The sequence below is a fragment of the Spea bombifrons genome, chromosome 5, assembly GCF_027358695.1.
Source record: "Spea bombifrons isolate aSpeBom1 chromosome 5, aSpeBom1.2.pri, whole genome shotgun sequence".
NCBI lineage: Eukaryota > Metazoa > Chordata > Amphibia > Anura > Pelobatidae > Spea > Spea bombifrons.
In genome coordinates this window covers 59,184,548-59,190,547 of record NC_071091.1, presented here as the reverse complement: position 1 = coordinate 59,190,547, position 6,000 = coordinate 59,184,548, and the positions used below count along the sequence as shown (strand labels likewise).

The window sequence follows — 6,000 nt, the reverse complement described above, 5'->3', positions numbered from 1 at the left end:
GGAAACTCCGGGCTGGGCGGTAAGTGTGTTGGCTAGGAGCTGAAGGCTGGGAGCTCCTCCCCCGCTCGCACAGCCTTTAGTGTGTGAACGGGGAGCAAATGGGCGGCTCAGCATAGCCAGACTACATCAGGGGACAGGAGGCTTCATATTAAATAATATGTTTATTATTATAGACTTATTATTTCTATTTAATTTAGATTAAAATGGATTTTTGATGAATTTTGCAATTGTTTTTTTCCTTTTGCGCTTGAGGGTTCATGTGGGCATGTGCTCCTATGGAGGAGCCTCCACTGCCCATTCCTTCAAAGTTTGAAACATTTGAAAGATACAGGAGGTTAATATTATTATTATGTACAAAAACATACGTTCACAAACATTCTTAAAATGTGTTATGAATAATTGAACTTATTATGCGCACTTTAATATTAACACGATAAGTATTTAACAATTTAAAGACCATACTAATAGACACTTTAAATTAATGAATTCATGGATTCTATACACCTGACATTTTGATTTATCTTTGTTCATTAAATGATACAGCAATACAAATTATTTTTACCATTCCTGACATTGGAAAAATTATTTTTGTTTGTTTTGTACAGTTATTGTTCAAAATTATTATCCACATGGTCTTCAAACTCTAGGTGTCAATCTAGTTTTGCGACAAAGTGAAAACTGGATGGCTGCCTCTAATTAACCTCTAACAATGTAAATTTTCTCACTGAAATAGTTTTAGCGGTTTATGCATGTATTGTTTTTCTTTTGGGGATCTCTTGGGGGTTCTTCTCAAATGTAAGGTGAGCCATGATTTAAAACACCTTGCTTATTGTGCCTACTTATTGTGGAAAACAACCATGCCTCAAGGGAACATGATCCCTGGTGGTATACTGTTTCTGTTTGACTGTCCACACATGCTGTGCATCTACATACTTGGTTAATCTGTCGATATATGTGTTATGTATTGTGTCACAGTAAGTGCAGTATATATGTATGTGTGTTCTGTATTGGAATAAACTCATTCAAACTAACATTTATGTCTGGGATTGATGGTCTCCAAAGGAAACTGCCTTAAATTTCCTTTTCGATGGTTCTTGGGACAGGAATGGTCTGAGATTTTTTTTCCTCTGTTTTGGCGAAGTGAGCTAAAATCTAGGATTGTCTCAAGTGGGTTTTCACTGTAGGGTTGGCTTTTTAAGTATAGACCTTTCTTGACTAAGCTAGTTTCAAATGTTAGCGTGCACCTTTCTCTGAAGGTGACTCCAGACATGGACCTATTATACCAACTACACCTTGGGGAGGCCCAAGAAGACTGAAAGCTCAATTGACCAAGGCTTTGACCAATAAAAGCACTGTACCTTGGAGTTTAAAATGGTTGAGAACACCAAAACCCAGGAATGGTCTAGTCTGGGTCAGCCTCAGAATGTAGTTTTGATAAGGGGTAAAGCAAACACTAACTGTATCCAAAATTGTAGCTCTTTGGTGCGCTTATAGTGCAAAACATAAAATGGCACTATATGTACCACTAAAAGATAAACCAAAATAGTCCAGAATCATCTGAGATAGGGGGTAGCCCAAAGACTACATCACCAAATAAGAAAAGGAATTTTCAGGGAATCCTGTTCAAGGGCATACTTAAGTGAAGCAGCATTTTCTCTTCCCCAGATGGAGTCTTAGCATTCAAGTGTAAACAAATAACTCCAAACAAGACAGTCCCAATATTCAGTCACTGCCCGAGTAACTGCTCTACTGTTTCACTTTTGCAGGCAGTTGGGAGTATGGGCCTGTTGGGGATATCCCTCAGTCTACCATGGGTAGGTCTGTGTTGTTGCAGGACAGAACATCCAGTATCTAACTGGCACAAAGTATTCCCTTTTCAAGATAGATAAATAGAATGTATGTATAAAAGCCTGCAAATTTTACTTTTTTACTACTGTGCTTTGACAAGTGTGATGCTCAAGGTAGCACAAAAAGCTACGTGTAACATCGCAAAATTATAGGTTGGTTGATGATGATGATCCATAATCACTGTAATTCACTGTAAAGACAGTACCATGTATTCATATACTACTTGATTACATTTACAGATTAAATATTTGGAACAAAGGCTGTGTTGTAAACTGTCTGATACAAAATTGATATAAGCACCGCTACATACTTGCATCAGGCCCTCGTTTTCCTTGTAAATTGCTCTCGCAGATTCATATGTAGGTAACTTTCATATTTTATTTTTATAACACCTTGGGGGAGCCAAAATTATATTTCCAGTTGACCACTGTTTATATGCACTGTGTCATTTCTGTAACACTATATGATTTAGAATGATCACCTCCATTATTCACACTGTTTCTGTGTGTTTAACACCTGCTGAGCATTTCCAAGTCTGGGAAGCAAGACAAAACAATACAGACAGAATATATTATGCAATGCTGTTTAGGTGGATGGAGCAAAAACTGCTTGCATTAAAGGGGAAGGGTCACCTTCACAGGTTTAATATTACTAAAGTTGTTCAATGAAAGTATCTAGCTCATGCGTGTTTTTTTTCATGTGACAGAAAGGTCGGTACAGTAGTGGATGGGCGGTATATACAGACCTATTTGAGGTCTGATTATAAGATGACCCCGATTTTAAGACGAGGGCTATTTCTCAGAGCATTTGCTCTGAAAAAAACCTCGTCTTATAATCGAGCAAATACGGTATATAGTTTCATGGAAGCTGAGACCTTTGCCTAAATGTCATGACTTGCATTATCTAATCAGTTACATTCCCTCGTTTCTTCTCCATGCCCAGCTGTAACAAAGACTTCTGGTCAGAATATTATTTATTTCTGATGTTTTATCCACAACGTTTTTGTAGGAAAAGTTAAGTCTTCCATCAATCATACAATGTTTCTTGCCCAGCTTCTGTTGCGTGTCATGTGACCATTTGTTATGAGATTCACAGTGGCACAGGTAGTTATGTCTACAAGCTTCTAGTAGGACTATCTCAAATTTTGAACCAAATCACACCGTCAACTTTTAGTCAACTAAAATATTTTCAAATTAAACACTGAATAAAGTCGTTAAATCATACCTTAAAAAATACCACACAAACATGAATTAGGTATAAGGACTTTGTGACTGGTCACCTCCTCCTAACATAGATTTAGCTAAAACAAATATGCCTCACTTCCAAACCATCTCCTCTCCTCCACTTCCCCATCATCTTCTGTCCAGTACCTGCCCATCTCCTCTAAGTGAATGTTTTGCTGTGCATGGTGCGAAGGCTGGTTGGAGCTAAATATCCCGGCACCATAGGGTTTACATAACCACACACAGAGCCAACCTTAAGTGTTCTGACGCCCTGTCCGGACTACTCCTCTGGCGCCCCCTTCTCACTACCCCACCACCTCTGCCCCTTCTCACTACCTCTGCCCCTTCTCACTACTTATAGCCAGCTTACACTAAAAGGGACACCCCATGAATGTGTCTCCTATCCAAACATTAAATGCCATCTAGGGCACCAAAGCTAGTTCTTGAAAGCTTGCACTTAAAGTGTCCCATGTAGCTCTATCAAGAAGGAATTGATAATAATGTGCTTTGTAAGTAATTAAATATGCATCCTTAAACCTGGTAAAAAAAAAATAACTTACCTTTAGGTAAGACTGCTGCTCCTGAGCTAAAGCGCAAAGCACACTCTGTAGTCCCATTTTTGTGCCACTGATTGGATACTTAAAGCAGCCAATCAGTGGCAGAAAAGTGCTCCCATTTAAATCAAGTCAGCCAAACATATCTCCTGCAAGCCTAGAAGCTGTGGGGTTGGGGGAAGATGGGGGAATGCATGGGGGGGGGATTCTGCAGATTGCTTCTGTGCAATCATTCTAAATCATTTCTAAATCATTTCTAAATGAAAATATAAAGGGAAGCTGAGCTCTTATATACATTAAAGTCAGTATGATGGCTGGAGTATCCCTTTAAATCAATATATTAATAGCAAGGAACACAGCCAGCCATTACACTCCTTAATATTGCAAACACAATTAAATTACCATAGCTTATTAAGTGTATCTATAATAATGCTGAGGCAAGCTGGCATGAAAGCCCAGCTGAGGAATAACTAAGCAGAACCCATCTTTAGATTTCCCTTCCCCCTCCAGAGTGTGGTCCTGTGGCTTCCTTCCCTTGTTCTATACATTATGCTATGAAAACTACAAAATCAAAGCACATCATTAAAAGCAACAATAGGATAGAGGCATTTGCATCTCAAAGAGAGACTATTCTACCTGATGGACACTTGGAGGGGGGGGGGTATAATATTTTAGGACAATGTCATGTGTTAACATATAATTCCCAGCTGAAAATACTAATCAACAAATAGGACACCTTGTAATCACTAACATGTATTGATCTGCACATCTTTTAATATGATGCCTCTCCTTGTGGAATATATGTCTTAAAATAAAAGCATGGAAAATAGAGGAAGATGGGACTTGTATTGTTCTACCATAGGATGAAGTCGAGGACCTGAGAGTTTTTGGCTCCCCTTTGTAAGAAAATAGTGTTTATGTAGTTGATAATATCCCCTTTAATACTTTTTCAGCTTAAAGGGTTAAGCGCTGATCCCATCCTAGTGCTGTTCAGTGCCAATAATGATGGGAGGGCGTGGAGGTTGCAGCCCCTGCCTTCTGCCTGTGCCTCCTATTTCTTGTGCTTTACGTGTCGGCGTGCGCTGAGCTGCAGCTTCAATGCACAAGGGGGACCCGGAGAGCTCTGCAAGCAGGGAACGGTACAGGGGCAGAGACACAGATACAGTAAGGAGACCGAGGCATTAGGAAGGAGAATCCCAGCTCCAGGAATGATCACACTGAGCTCCAGCACTGGGATCATAACCAGCCCGAAAACACAGCCTGAGAGGATCAGCATTATCACCAAGAGCAGCTGTCTGGGATCTATACATATCAATTACTTCTCATTGTAACAGCAGAGCATACTGTAGCCTTTCATCTATCATCTGCACATATCTACTAGAGGAAAGGGGGAGAGCAACGTGCTGATCCGACCGCAGTCAAACTATTCCCTTCTGCATCGCATCTACCTATATATTCGCCACTTTGAATTGGGATTATTCTTACTGACAGACTTGATTCTGCTTCCCTACCCCCCACCTTAAGTATACTGATACCCACTTCCTTCATCTTTATAATCTTTCCTTCCTGCTTTCGACCCCCTGTGTCTTGTGTGTTTTAATAATCTCACTCTGATTTCTATATAAAAAAATCAACACCAACCCTTCCTTCTCTCTGACCCCATCCAACACCCCCTGTTAAGGTGAGTTGTGTCTTTTCATCACTTTTTTCCTCGTGTTCTTGTTCTTTCTTGTCTATCTTCTTTTTGATGTAAATAAATATGTATATATAAATATGTATGTATATATAAATATACATTTTCTTTTTGCTATTAACTCGCGATTATAGTCACTGCTGCCTATTTATCTAATGGTATTTGCATGTGTCAGAAGAAAAAGCAGGGATCTTACACCGATCAAGTGATCTAATAGCGCTTGTTATGATAATAGCGTTCGGGGCTGCTGCATGACACGCAAAATAACCAAAGTGTGGGTGTAATTTAGGTATAACACAGGGTAACATTGCATTCCCTCGTAGCATTTATGGGTTCCATATACCTGCTCCCACCAGGCACCTTCCGAAATAAATACACATAAGGCGTGGTTAATGGAGATGCTATATGTATTTATCAGCAGGAGATGGTTACACACCCTTCCCAAGTTAAAGATCTCCACAATGATCTTAACACACACACACACACACGTATACAGTACATGCATACATACCCATTCACAAGCATGGACATGTTTACATTTTGTTGTAATTGTTGATTTTAATATTATTGGTGCTTTTATATAAATCTATATCGTTTCATTGGTAAATGTAACAATATACAAGCAAGTTAGATTTAAGGAGGTCAAAAATAGATGAAAGAACAAGTGATGGGTACGAGTTAG

At 39.3% G+C, this 6,000-nt stretch overlaps 1 protein-coding gene across 6 annotated transcripts in view; it reads left to right on the top strand.

Moving 5' to 3' along the window:
* Positions 1-4,743: 4,743 nt before the first annotated feature.
* LOC128497386 (poly(rC)-binding protein 3-like) overlaps positions 4,744-6,000 on the top strand; it is a 292,930-nt gene continuing 291,673 nt past the window's right edge. For all 6 annotated transcript variants that reach the window (XM_053467439.1, XM_053467438.1, XM_053467434.1 and 3 more), the window contains exon 1: positions 4,744-5,306. The gene's annotated coding sequence lies outside the window, so the exon portion shown is untranslated. The remainder of the gene's footprint in view (positions 5,307-6,000) is intronic.